At 41.4% G+C, this 15,368-nt stretch overlaps 1 protein-coding gene across 3 annotated transcripts in view; it reads right to left on the bottom strand.

Annotated features, from left to right (window-relative positions):
- Window positions 1–14,943, bottom strand: part of LOC120544707 (transmembrane gamma-carboxyglutamic acid protein 3) — a 65,741-nt gene extending 50,798 nt beyond the window's left edge. Inside the window, exon 1 of one of the 3 annotated variants that reach the window (XM_039778653.1) lies at window positions 14,883–14,943. The gene's annotated coding sequence lies outside the window, so the exon portion shown is untranslated. The remainder of the gene's footprint in view (window positions 1–14,882) is intronic. The other 2 variants (XM_039778654.1, XM_039778652.1) reach the window with 2 other exon arrangements.
- Between the last annotated feature and the right edge of the window lie 425 nt (window positions 14,944–15,368).

Here is a 15,368-nt window from a genome sequence, read left to right on the forward strand (position 1 = left end):
TGTCTACATGGAGAACACAAAATACGTGTGGATAAAAGTGTCTCCTGTTGTGCATCCTTGTAGGAAAATCCCTTTCGCATTGCGTGGAAAACTGAAAGAGGAACTAGCGCACATGGGAAAATTAGATGTCATCAAGAAAATAGATGAGCCAACTGAATGGGTCAGCTCGTAGGTTGTTCTGCAAAAGAAATCAGGTACTCTGAGAACGTGCTTAGACCCAAGGGACTTAAACAAAGCAATCAAAAGAGAACACTTTAAGTTACCAACCAGAGAACAAATCATGGCACAGTTTGCTGGAGCTAAATGGTTCAGTAAACTAGACGCTTCGTCAGGTTTCTGGCAGCTGAGGCTGGACGAGGAGAGTTCGAAGCTGTGCACATTTAACACACCTGAGGGCAGGTACAGGTTTCTTCGTCTGCCGTATGGTATCTTATCAGCGCCTGAAGGCTACCGTAAGACTATTCATATGATCTTCGAGCACATACCAGGAGTAGAGACAATGATGGATGACATCATAGTCTGGGGGTCGAATCGAGAAGAATACGATGAAAGACTGAGACAAGTGCTAGACAAGACAAGGGAAGTGAACCTGAAGCTTAACAAAGACAAATGTGAGTTTGGAGTGAAAACACTGACCTTTGTGGGAGATGTTGTCAGTGAAGAGGGGGTGAAGCCTGACCCAAGAAAAACGTCAGCAATCAACAACATGGAAAGACCAAACAACAAAGATGAGGTCAGACGTTTTCTGTGAATGGTCACCTATCTTGCCAAGTTTGTCCCACAGCTGTCAGCGCAGTCAGCACCTCTCAGGAGTCTTCTTGAACAAAAGAATGAATGGATCTGGTCCCAAGAGCAGGAACAATGTTTTGTGAAACTGAAAGAGACTCTGACACAGGAGCCCGTGTTGAAGTTTTATGACCCAGAGAGAAGAACAAGGGTCTCAGCAGATGCGTCACAGTACGGCCTGGGAGCTGTGCTGCTGCATTAACACGAAGAGCAGTGGCTACCTGTAGCCTATGCATCCAGAGCCTTGACAAGCGCCGAGTCCAGGTATGCTCAAATTGAGAAGGAGCTGCTAGTGAGCATGTATGCATGTGAACGTTTTCACCAATACGTCTATGGTCAAGCTTTTGAAGTAGAAACTGACCATAAACCTCTGGTTTCCATCATGTCCAAACCTCTGAATGACTGTCCCTTACGCATACAGCGCATGCTAATCAGGTTGCAAAAATATGACGTGCACATGATATACACAAACCTTGTCTAGAGCAGTGGATAAGGGGGAACGTGCGGACAGCGAGAACACTGCAGAAATACAGGCATATGTGGACATGATTGTGACGTCTCTGCCAGTAACAGCTGACAGAACAGAACAAATACGGAGAGAGACAAATGCAGACGAAATGATGAAAGAACTCAAGCGCACAGTACAGACAGAATGGCCTGAAAACAAAAAGGACTGCCCCATGAAAATACAAGACTACTGGAACTGCAGAGCAGAGCTCACCGTGATGGATGACATGGTGTTGAAGGGGAGCAAGTTTGTTATTCCATCATCATTACGTAAACAAATGCTCAAGATACACAAAGGTCACCTCGGAGTGAATCAGGTGTAAACGACGGGCGAGAGAAGTAATGTACTGGCCGAGAATCAACCAAGATATCAGCCAGACAACAGCGTCACGTGAACTTTGTCGCACTCACAGGCCAAAACAACAAGATGAGCCGCTGATGACTCATCCGGTGCCCCACAGATCTTACTACAAGGTGGGAACTGACCTATTTGACTGTGATGGAAAGAGTTACATAGTGGTCACCGACTACTTTTCAAACTATCCAGAAGTTGGAGCCTTATCAAACAAGGCAGTCATCAGCTACCTCAAGACTGTCTTCGCCAGACATGGTGTCCCATGTGAGCTGTTTTCGGACAATGGGCCCCAGTTTTCCAGTTGCGAGTTTACTGCCTTTGCCAAAGAATGGGGGTTTCAACACTCTACGTCGAGTCCAACTGATCCAAAGTCCAACGGCTTGGCAGAAAGCTCTGTGAAAACAGTAAAAAACATGATGAAAAAAGCGCAGGACAGAGATGACTTTCAGAAAAGCTTACTGATCTATAGGAGTGCACCTCTACAGATCATGGGTAGACGCATTCGCTATAACCTATCTAAATGAGGACTTGCTTACCCCCAAAAGCGCACACAAAGTCCGAAAAGTAAAGGAGGAAAAAAAAGCTAAACAAAAACAGCTGTATGATCGAACGGCAAAACACCTGCCAATGCTGAAGCCGGGAGACATGGTGCGTCTCAGGGACATCTCTACAGGCGCATGGAGACAGAAGGGACTGGTGGAGGAGGAAGTTGCTCCACGCTCCTACAGGATCCAGACGGAGAATGGATTGTCTCTGAGGAGGAACCGCGCAGATCTTCAACTACAGCCGACTGAAAAGGACATTACAGCTAAAGAGACAGTTCAGCAGGACACGGCTGAATCTACGGAGCTAACTGACAGTGGTCTGACAGCAGTGTCTGCGTCACCAGCTGCTGCGACACCTTCCAAACTGTCGAAATCGCCAGCTGCGGAAAGACAGGCTAGACCTAAGAGACACCTCAGAGGTTGATTGAGAGTTGCTAAAGTCTCTTTAGTTTGTTTTGCTGAACAAAGGAGCAACATGGACCTTGAAGTTTGTCTGTCTTTTAAAAAAAAAAGTAAAAAAGTGTTTTGATGCTTAGACAGGTTGCACTTTATTGTTGTCTATTTAAAGAAAGTGTTTAAATTGAGAAGTTGTTTACAAGTAAAGTTAATATGCTAAAAAAGTATATATAAGAGCACTTTAAGATGGCTATGTTATACAGGGGTAAATATTACTTCTTTATAGGGGGAAAGATGTGATGTTATGAGTACATTAGGTGAAGAACTCCATTACCCAGCATGCCACAGTAGTTAGGAGCATGCGCAGAAGCCCCGTGCAGCAGTTGTTGTATGTAACCATGCGGGTAGCACTGAACTGTTGTTATGTGCAAGTTGTCGAGTAAATATGAAAACTCAGCTATCACGCCTCGTCTGCTTATTATCAGTTAAAGCAAAACAACACAGATTTGATACCGGAAAACAACAGATGATTACATGTGAACAGAATTTACTCCAGGGAATACAGGGCAATATTGAATATCTGCTGCAATATTTGAAATTTAAAAAACAGGGGTCCGTAGATATATTTTAACGTCATAATGTGTTTGGACTAAATAGTTTAGTGGATTTGATTGTCTGGATCTTTATCAATGTAACAAGACCGTTTTTGTCAGAATATTGTCGATTGGTGGATTAAAATGAGGCTTCAGAGGTGAGTTGCCTTGATTTGTTTTTGGTTGGTACTCTGCAAATGCGGGGATTGTACATGCTGTTGTGGTTGTATCTTGAAATGTTTTGCATCAGTTGAATCACAAGAGTTGTAGCTTTTCAAAAATGTGTGCCATGAGCAGAGGTGTATAAATACTTGAGTAAAAGTACAAGTGCTCTATCAAAAAAGTGACTTGAGTAGAAGTAGAAAGGCTCTTTAATTATAGTTAATAATTATTTAGTTATTATTTAAGTACTAAAGTATTCAACATTTTTGTACTTAAGTATTGCAAGTAGTTTATTTTAAAATGTACTACTCAAGTACTAAAAGTAAAAAGTACTGTGTTATGTAGTTATTAAAGGTCCCATGGCATGAACATTTATGAGGTTTTTTAACATTAATATGCATTCCCCCAGCATGCCTATGGTCCCCCAGTGGCTAGAAATGGTGATAGGTGTAAACTGAGCCCTGGGTATCCTGCTCTGCCTTTGAGAAAATGAAAGCTCAGATGGGCCAATCAGGAATCTTCTTCTTATGAGGTCATAAGGAGCAAGGTTACCTCCCCTTTCTCTGCTTTGCCCGCCCAGAGAATTTGGCCCACCCATGAGAGCAAACGAGCAAAGTGGCAGTTGGTCACACCCCCACCCTCCACCTTTCGCACCCCCCCATCTCCTCCTCAATAGCTTCAGACACAGAAATGGCACATCCTAAGGAAAGCTCATTGTGGGACTGGCTCTAGTGGCTGTAATTCTGCACCAAGGCTGAATTCCGGGAAAGAGACTTCAGATACAGTATTAGGGGACCACTAAGGTCTATATAAAAGAGACTTCAGATACAGTATTAGGGGACCACTAAGGTCTATATAAAAGAGACTTCAAAAAAAGATACAGTATTAGGGGACCACTAAGGTCTATATAAAAGAGACTTCAGATACAGTATTAGTGGACCACTAAGGTCTATATAAAAGAGACTTCAGATACAGTATTAGGGGACCACTAAGGTCTATATAAAAGAGACTTCAGATACAGTATTAGGGGACCCCTAAGGTCTATATAAAAGAGACTTCAGATACAGTATTAGGGGACCACTAAGGTCTATATAAAAGAGACTTCAGATACAGTATTAGGGGACCACTGAGGTCTATATAAAAGAGACTTCAGATACAGTATTAGGGGACCACTAAGGTCTATATAAAAGAGACTTCAGATACAGTATTAGGGTAGGCCTGCGGAAGGCTGACGGGTTAAAGAGACAGTTCACCCACATCCTCCAGCTCAGACAGAAAAAATGGAATCGTATATTGACAACTGAAGGAATGATCGTTTTTTTCCTGCGCATATATTAAAGCAATTTTAACTAAGTAACTATCAGAACTATAATATTTAGAATCTGCGCCCTACTGTTTATATTCTGGTGGAGCAGTTAGTCCGCCTGCTGAGCCACGTAAAACGAGTGAATTTTAAAACCTTAACGTTAATTACAAACTGTCTTTTTTCCATGATCTGACACCTGATGGGCTGTACTTCTTTCGGACCGTCAGCCAGCCTTGCTGGCTTCCCGGCTGCTGCCAGGGGACAGGCGCTACATTAGGTCAGCACCCATTAACTTTACTTGCAGCTAACATTAACAGTTGAGTTTCCCTGGTGCGGCACTTTAACGCCTCCAACACGACAAATAAACTTCAGCTAATACATGTTCATTTTATCACATTGAGCTGGTGTAGCCAGTTTCATTGATGAAAGTGAAAGCCGCTCCGCATATCCATTATATGTTATGTCCAATTACGTGCTGTAGCCTGTCAGACTGGCAATCGGCAGTTTAAGCAGTATTGAGCGAGATCGCAGTGACAAGGCGGCGCAAACAGAGCTGCAATGTAACCTAATGGGGCAATTGTGCAGCCTTTTTGTCCACTAAAAGTAGGAGTCTGTTTCGGAGTAGGCTACAGAAATGTTAGGCTCCTGTTATCTAAAAGACTGTCAGTGCCATGGCTCAATATTTAAATGATTTCCACAATGTGGATTAGGGCTGAACGATTAATTGCATTTGCAATAATATCACGATATGTTAAAACGTGACTTCCTAATCACAAAGGCTGCGATTTGGTCACATGACTCGCAAGAGGAAATCAGTCTGCACTCCACTGATTTCTGTCATTCTAACAACTCTGAGTTGTAGTTTAAAACTTTTACAGCCATTTTAATAAAATGAAGGATTTTATTCGGGCTTGAGTCCATAAATGCAGTTAACGGATACAGGCACGCAGAACTGAAGGCTCGGTTGGCAACGATTAGCTCTGATTAGCGGTTAGCTCCGGTTAGCTCCGTTATAAAGATTTGGAGTGAAGGAGCTGCCACTGAGAGGGGTAACAACCAGACTCTGATAAATGACGTTCAGGGAGCTTTCACAGCAGCGTGGCCGCGGTTTTTCAACAGTTTTATTATGTTATTTATTATGTTATTATTATTATTATGTTACCGTTATGCACACGGCATGCAACTTCACGAGGGGGAGGGGCTGGAGGCAGCTCCTCTCTGTGTGCTGTAAAAAAATACAACGTTGTGTGTGTGTGTGTGTATATATATATATATATATATATATATATATATATATATATACACACACACACACACTATATTTTTACTTATTTAACTGTATAGTCTCAACCTGTATAGTGATAATAGTGTTTAAAAAGTGCAATCCACATGTTTACATATGTTTATTATAGTAAATAATAATTCAATAATCTAAATACTACTAAGTGTGGTAAAGCCATTTATATTATTATTTTATTATATTATATTTTGGGGTGGCAGTAGCTCAGTCTGTAGGGAGTTGGGTTGGGAACCGGAGGGTTGCTGGTTCAAGTCCCCATATAGACCAAAGTATGGTGGTGGACTGGTAGCTCGAGAGGTGCTAGTTCACCTCCTGGGCACTGCCAAGGTGCCCTTGTGGCAGCGGCCAGCGGCCGCAGCGGCCAGCGGGCAGAGGAGGGTCTGCTTCAGCCTCCTCTGCCCGCTGCCTCTCGCTCTCAAGCAGCGGCTGAAGGGCCGCGAGGCTCAGGGTATTGGTAGTGCTCCCGTGGGTGCTGTGGCTCAGGGTATTGGTAGTGCTCCCGTGGGTGCTGTGCTGTGGCTTATCACGGTCAACTGTGCCGGTCATCATCAGACAAACATGCAACTCCACCTCCTCGTCTTTCCAGACAAGCTTTTGTTGTTCGCTTCAACATGTTTTGGTTTCGCGCTACTAAGGAGAGAATGTGTCTTTGTGTAATGTGTGTAATAACAACAGAGTGAAAAGAGTGGATTAATAAAGTATACATACATTATTATTATTATTTCTGCAATCTGCACTTTAGGCTGGTGTGATTGTTTCAGACTTTCATATGAATGTTTACACCAAGCTCGTGCTCAATGGGCAGTGCTCAATATACTACTGTGACTGAAGTAGTTAAATAAAAGATGTCATTCATATAAATTCATACATCACCTAATTTCATCATCACATACACGAACAGAACAGTTTGTTTAATCTATGTAATCTTGTGTTGTTCATACTATACAATGATTTGTTGTTTGTCTTTCTTGAATAATACAAAGACAAAGAGCTTAAAAAATAATCTCATATTAAATCGCAATTGCAATATTTTGGGAAAAGAAATCGCAATTAGATTATTTTCAGAAATCGTTCAGCCCTAATGTGGATGTAGGTCTGTAACAATTAAAAATTTTGCTGGACAATTAATTGTCTCAGAAATAATTGTGCTTAACAATATAATCGTCTCTTTTAGTGAAATAATATTTTTTTTTATTTATTTATTACTTTTTCAAACAAATTAAAATCCCAGGATACATCTTTTGTTATATATCACTGATATGTGACCCAGATACGCATTCACACAGCCTACAAAGTAAACCACACCTCTTTATTATCATAAAACATTTTTTTCTTAAATGAACAAAAAAATTTAAATAGAACATTTATTCCTGTCAATAAAAAAACAAAGCATTAATCATAAACAAAAACCAGAGTGTTTTGGCTTTAGACGGCTAGTGCCGTCAGTTTGGAGATGCTATGGCAACAAGTGACAGCTAACGCTAGCATAGCTTGGCTAAACCATATCTGCCAACTCTCACACATTGGCCGTGAGACACACGCATTTGATTGGTTTCACACACTCACACGCCACACCCCTGATTTCTCACGCAGAAGTGTCAACCTGGTCTGTCAAATACATGACAGATTAGTTTATCTATAGATCTACCTGTTGAGCCACTCGTGATCGTCTAGTTATGCTTTCAGAGACGGTGGGGGGTTCAAGAGCGCTCCCTGTCTGTGGAAGTTTCAAAATGTTCATTCAACATTAAATACAGACCCGCCTGTCGCTTTGTGTCCACTCACTCTGTAAAAAAAGAGGTGAGCAGCGTGGCTGGTAAGTGTAGCAACTTCAGTTAACTTTAGTGGACTCACTCTGTTGTGGGCAGTGACGCGTTGCATCCGTGCTCTACCTCCGATGAAGAGCAGCGTACAGCCACCTCTAAACTTAAACAAATGAGCCTCTGTGTCAGTCAGACGGTCTGAATGAGATACTACCATATCAGTGGAGCAATAACATGCACAGCAGACTATATTACAACTAGGGCTGCAACAACGAATGAATAAAATCTATAAAATTCGATAATTAAAAAAGTTGTCAACGAATTTCATTATCGATTCGTTGTGTCGTGCAACTATTATGCTCAGTCGCAGAGATCAAAAAAAAATTGAGTCGAGCGCAGAGCAGCGCAGCACGAAAGAAAAGAAAAAAGAGCGGGGGTAGAGGAAATACGGGGAGAGACCGGAGAGACCTGTAACGTTGTTCTGAAACACATGGTGGAGGCAGAGAAATCAGTACGACCTAAATCATCCAAGGTGCGGGAGCATTTCACACTAAATAAATCGAAAACGTGTTAATTGCAAGATAAGCAAAAGCGACGCGGCATGGCACGGGCGCACCACGCGGTGAGTCAACACCTAAAACATAAACATGTTGGAGTCCTTGATGAGGAGGAAGGGAGTTCAACAGCAGGGTAAAGTCACTACACTATCCTACTTCTGTTCCGTTTTGAAGTGAGGAACGTAACGTCCCTCCAGTAGCTCTTCCGGTGCTGGTGTGGTGTTTACTCGTTAGCCAGCTGACTAGCATGACAAGCTAGCGTTAGCTCGTTAATAACATTGACATATATATATAATGGACCAATAGACCCCGTGTCTCTGAATGGAGACCAGTGAAGGATATTAGAAGCACTTTTCCGGTGATGGCCAGCTTTACTGCGCAGCCTCCAACTGAGAGAGACAACGTAAATGTGACGTGTCTGAAAGTGTGAAGTCTTCTGGTAGCTGTGCCGAGAGAAATCTCAATCATTCCCAATCTTACAGAGACGGAGAGAGTAGGTATATGTAAGGAGATAACATAGGCACAGGCGAATTACTGCTAACTAACATGCTAGTTAACATTAGTAATTAAACCTAAACAGCTAACGTAAGTCGAAACTGCCTGCAAGCTTCTCCTGTACTATACGGTAATTCCTCTACTGTGTGACAGTAAGTCTCGTGGTTATGACCCAATCGTTAGCCTATTTTTATAAAAGCGTCTGCTACGGAGCCATAACGTGAGGTACAAGGTAATGGAGCCTTTTATACATTGTCGTGTTTCTTTAGAATTAAACAATGGACAAAGAGTCTTTAAATGCTTCAGATGTAAAGTTATTTGCAGTCAAGTGACGTAAAAAAAAAATGGCGGTCAGCGGAATGCTAACGGGAGGTGATGGTCAGGTAGCAACAAAATGGCGCAATAGATGGCTCGAGTTCTGAAACGAAGCTTACCCCCTTGGTTAATAACCGTAGTAAAGCAGGGGTGGTATAGTTTGCAAGACTAAAAGACACGGTTTTATTCACTCGCCTTTTGTGGCCCATTAATTTTTCAATCTGTTATCATGTATATATTCTGTGCTTTGTCCCGTATCAGTTATTGTTGACAAATATGTGTGTGTTGTACTTTTTAATTTCATTTTAAAGTTCTTTTATAGCACTTGGTCATCTTAAGCTGTGTTTAAATGTGGTGTATAAATGAACTTAACTTGCACTTACTACAATGATGGTAATAATTTAATGAATAAGCTTTTTGTGTGTATGTGTGTGTGTGTCTGTGTGTGTGTGTATATCTGCTCTTTGGGTTACTTACCTTTACACAACTATTAACTAAAACAACAAGTATGTACGTAATATGTATTGAGTTGATTTTTTTTATCCGATTCATCGATTAATCGAAAAAATAATCGACAGATTAATCAATTATTAAAATAATCGTTAGTGGCAGCCCTAATTACAAATCTCCAAATCTCGGAGAAGACAGATGGGAGGAGTTACATTTTGAATGTGCACAAAGTTGTAAATCTTGTTGAAACACATCTGAGCTATTGAAGTCCAGGTGTTTATAAATGAATTAAAATTATGTATGATTCACATGATTAAGTGCCACATGCACATTTAAAGAGGTTACTTCCCCAACAAAAGACGCAAAAGAGGAGGTAAGAGTAAATTACGCCTACATGTGTGTTGACTCAGCAGAGATAACATTAAATTAGAAAAATATGATCTACTAGAGTTCAAAGTAATACAGAATGCCTGAGGGCCTTATTTTTCTATATGTTGATTCCAGCATAAATTGATGTAGAAAAGGGTGGAAATAGGTGCATATAAATTCAGTGTTTAATGCTCAAAATGATATGTCTCCTCACAAAATCTGGAAACAAAACCTATGCTATTGGGTTGCCAGGCCATGCAGCTGTGACTGGTCCAAATGTTTGTGCCAGCTCACCATGGGGGCAGATACTGGGAAACTTTGGGCCACTATTGTGGTTCTCTAACCTCTGTGCATCTCTAAATGCTTGCAGACGTTATTTAACACCTAAATGTAATAGTCTTTCTTTTCCCAAAAAATGACATCCAGTAAGTGTTTGGCCCTCATCCTCACAGAGGATGAGGGCCAAACATTACTGGTCCTTGGCACAAAAAGGCTGTGATATAACACATGCACAAAATGAGCCATGCTGTGTCTTTTGTCTTGCTGTTGGTATTTTTCAGTCTATTTTCTGGACCTCGTGGTGGGGAAAGACCTTGATTAAAGAATTAATTTCCCTTACTGCCTAATCTAATGAGGTTTGGTCTTTGGCCACCAGTCCCCCTGGTGCCCAAAAATGGTTATTTCTATTTATTTAGTTTTGAAGGATTAGAATTTATGTAAATCAGTGGTTCTCATTCTTTAAAATGTCAGTGGTCGTAGTAGATCCCTTTGGTTGACCAATGTTAATTTAACTTTGGGACCCTGGTCCCTACACTGAGAAGCACTGGTGTGTGTGTGTCTGTGTGTGTGTATATTATTATTATATATTTTTTTGCTGTACGGTAATGATGCTGAATTAGCCAAAAAAAATTGCTTTGTACTAGGGCTGAACGATTTTTAAAAATAATCTAATTGCGTTTTTTTTTATTAATATTGCGATTCGATTATTTTTTTAAGCTCTTTTTCTTCTGTATTATTCAACAAAGAAAAACAATAAATCACTTTATAGTATGAACAACACATGATTACACACTAGACAGTTAAATAAGTAAAAATATAGTATATATACAGTACAGGCCAAACGTTTGGACACACCTTCTCATTCAATGTGTTTCCTTTATTTTCATGACTATTTACATTGTAGATTCTCTCATCAAAACTATGAATGAACACATGTTGAATTATGTACTTATCAAAAAAGTGTGAAATAACTGAAAACATGTCTTATATTTTAAATTCCTCAAAGTAGCCACCCTTTGCTTTTTTGATAGCGCTGCAAACCCTTGGTGTTCTCTCAATGAGCTTCATGAGGTAGTCACCTGAAATGGTTTTACCTTCACAGGTGTGCCTTGTCAGGGTTAATTAGTGGAATTGTTTCCCTTATTAATGGGGTTGGGACCATCAGTTGTGTTGTGCAGAACTCAGGTTGATACACAGCCGACAGCCCTATTGGACAACTGTTAGAATTCATATTATGGCAAGAACCAATCAGCTAAGTAAAGAGAAACGAGTGGCCATCATTACTTTAACAAATGAAGGTCAGTCAGTCCGGAAAATTGCAAAAACTTTGAATGTGTCCCCAAGTGCAGTCGCAAAATACAAGCGCTACAACGAAACTGGCTCACATGAGGACCGCCCCAGGAAAGGAAGACCAAGAGTCACCTCTGCTGCTGAGGATAAGTTCATCCGAGTCACCAGCCTCAGAAATCCCAAGTTAACAGCAGCTCAGATTAGAGACCAGATGAATGCCAAACAGAGTTCTAGCAGCAGACACATCTCTAGAACAACTGTTAAGAGGAGACTGCGCAAATCAGGCCTTCATGGTCAAGTAGCTGCTAGGAAACCACTGCTAAGGAGAGCCAACAAGCAGAAGAGATTTGGTTGGGCCAAGAAACACAAGGAATGGACATTAGACCAGTGGAAATCTGTGCTTTGGTCTGATGAGTCCAAATTTGAGATCTTTGGTTCCAACCGCCGTGTCTTTGTGCGACGCAGAAAAGGTGAACGGATGGATTCTACATGCCTGGTTCCCACCGTGAAGCATGGAGGAGGAGGTGTGATGGTGTGGGGGGGCTTTGCTGGTGACACTGTTGGGGATTTATTCAAAATTGAAGCATCCTGCAGGGACATGCCATCCCATCCGGTTTGCATTTAGTTGGACCATCATTTCTTTTTCAACAGGACAATGACCCCAAACACACCTCCAGGCTGTGTAAGAGTTATTTGACCAAGAAAGAGAGTGATGTAGTGCTGCGCCAGATGACCTGGCCTCCACAGTCACCGGACCTGAACCCAATCGAGATGGTTTGGGGTGATCTGGACCGCAGATTGAAGGCAAAAGGGCCAACAAATGCTAAGCATCTCTGGGAACTCCTTCAAGAGGGTTGGAAAACCATTTCAGGTGACTACCTCTTGAAGCTCATCAAGAGAATGCCAAGAGTGTGCAAAGCAGTAATCAGAGCAAACACCGCGGCCAAGCTGCTGTGAAAGCTCCCCGAATGTCATTTATCAGTCTGGTTGTTACCCCTCTCAGTGGCAGCTCCTCCACTCCATATCTTTATATCGAAGCTAACTGCTAACCAGAGCTGTATCCGTGGCTGTATCCATTAACTGCATGTATGGACTCGAGCCCGAACAAAACCCTTCATTTTATTAAAATGGCTGTAAAAGTTTGAAACTTCAACTCAGAGTTGTTTGAATGATAGAAATCAGCTCAAGGTACGGCATAGCGTTAGCATGCTAAGTTGATGCTTTCTCTGCGGAGTGCAGACTGATTTGCTCTCGCGAGTCATGTGACGAAATCGCAGCCTTTGCGATTAGGAAATTGCGTTTTAACATATCGCGATATTATCGCAAATGCAATTAATCAGCCCTACTTTGTGCACGGCAAAATTTTGGTTGGCCCCACCAAATCTCACTTCAAGGTTTTTTGAAAAGTTGGCAGCTCTGCTAAACAGTCCGACCAATAATCACTTATATAATTACAATTTGGCACATCAGCTATTTGGGACTATTTCAGCTACAAAAAGGAGGATGTTGACCAAAAACAGGTACTTTGTCTGGAGTGTTATAAAGTTGATGCCACAAAACAAGGAAACACCACCAATTTGTCTGATCACTTAAATCGGCAGCACAAAGCTCTTTACAATGAATACAAAGTCAAATCTTGATGTCAACCAAAACAAAAAACTATTTGCGGTGCCTTTGCCAGTGTGACACCTTACCAGAAAGGCTCTCAACAACAGAAAGAAATAACAGACGCAATAACGTTTCATATCACTAAAGATATGTTGCCATTACACACCGTGGCCAAAGAGGGATTTAAGAAAATGATCAGACCGCTAGACAAGCGGTATGTTATACCATCCCGCACATATTTTTCCCAAGCTGCAATAAAAGAGCTGTATGAAAAATACAAATCCAAGATTGAGTCAGAGCTGTCACAAGTGGAATACTATGCAGCTACAATAGACATGTGGTCCAGCAGGACAACAGAGCCCTACATAAGTCTGACAGTCCATTTCCACACAGAGGACTTTGAAATAAAAAGTCGCTGTTTGCAGACAGCATTTTTCCCGGAGAGTCATTCAGCCGAGAATATCGCAGAGGCCCTGAGAGAAGCGGTGACCACTTGGGGCTTAGATGGGCCACTTCAAGTCTGTATAACAACAGATAATGCAGTGAACATGGTGAAAGCTGCTGCTCTGAACAAGTGGACCAGACTGCAGTGCTTTATTGTCACCTGTAAGGAAGCCTGTTTATTAGTGAAATTATTAATATAATGAAATGGTAATTATTGACTTTAGCCTGGATTGATGGCTCGCAATATCACAATATATACCGTTGTAAAAAAAATATCGCAATGTAATCTTTCCCAATATCGTGCAGCCCTAGTCTAGACCTACTCTGTCTATAAAGTGTCTTGAGATAACTCTTGTTATGATTTGACACTATAAATAAAATTGAATTGAGTTGTGTCTTTCACAAATCCACTTCAGACTGACCAGACAGATGGCTTACAAATCTTCCTGTAATGCAGTTGTAAGGTTCCATGGTATTCTTTTCTCAGATAAGACATGCTTGTGTCATATTTTCTTTTCTCACATTTTTGCATCTACATCATTTTTTTCTTGTTTGTTATCATCATTTCAGTTTAGGCTATTATTTGGGGTAACTGACTGACCCCAAATGTGGTCTGTCTGACATGTATCACCTGGGAAACAGCCCGAGTTTTAGTTAGGCTAATGCATGTCACACTTCTCTCACTTTTTTCATTTCACCCTACCTCTGGCAAGTATAGGCTCTATAAATATATGTAGAGAGGGATGGGGTGGGGGGTTTCCATAGTAACCAAGATGGGGGAGGCTCTGAATCCAGACCAACTTATTGAGTAATAAGGATACAGGGAGACCCCTGTTTTAAACGAGATATCTAAAATATTAAAGAAACGTTGGCTCTGTCCTGGAATAATAGGGACATTTGACAAACACAAGCACACAGGTAAGGCAAACACACACACACACAGACGCGCACTTACAGAGAAGATGATATAGGCTTATAGCATATAGGCAATAATCATCCTGTTTTTACATCAGCAAGCCAAAATATAGATAGATAGATAGATAGATAGATAGATAGATAGATAGATAGATATAGTTAGGCTAAATGACCCAATACACAAACATGTGTTTTTAATAGATGGATAGCAACAGTCGTTAACGTCTCAGCGCCTTCTCGTTTGTCTGTAACGTTAACTGTATAAAAAAAATAATCATCAAGTCTTAGGCTATGTTTCTTGTCTTTTTTTCCCTCCAACAACATGTCGACACATTATGTCTCTATCGTATAAACTACCCAAAGCTTGAGAATAATTAATTAATTCGGGCACATAGCAGTTTAATACCGTCTCTACTCTAAAGGAGGGACATAGAAAATCGTTCTTACCTTCATTCCGCTTGATAAACGCCTCCCCCCCCCCCATCTCCAACTCCAGGGAACTCCCACACGAGTCACGAAAGTGACCGTGATTGACGTATATGCGAGCTAATAGGAGAAGAGGAATCCCTGCGACTGGCCAATAAACAGCCCTGATGAGCATCGACTGACAAAGGGGGAAGGGGCGGGGAAATCTTCTGAAAAGAAAGAGAAAAAAAGAGAAGCAGTGGCTTGGAGGTGTAGGTTGGTTGCACGGGCACTGGGGTTTTCTAGATCGGGGTTTTGATTCGCCAGCGGGCGACAGAGTAAAATCTAAATGGAAATGTGTCCCAGATTTTTTGCTCTGTAGACAAACTGTGTCCTGCGTGGCATGTGTGTAGTCTACCATACAGAGATAGATACAACTCCACAAAGCCACACCTTGCACTGAAATACTCAGCTTCCCAACATTCTCAGTGCAGGTCTGACAGGCGCTCCAATGTAGATTTATTTCAC

This window comes from Perca fluviatilis, chromosome 16, assembly GCF_010015445.1.
Source record: "Perca fluviatilis chromosome 16, GENO_Pfluv_1.0, whole genome shotgun sequence".
NCBI classification, from domain to species: Eukaryota; Metazoa; Chordata; class Actinopteri; order Perciformes; family Percidae; genus Perca; species Perca fluviatilis.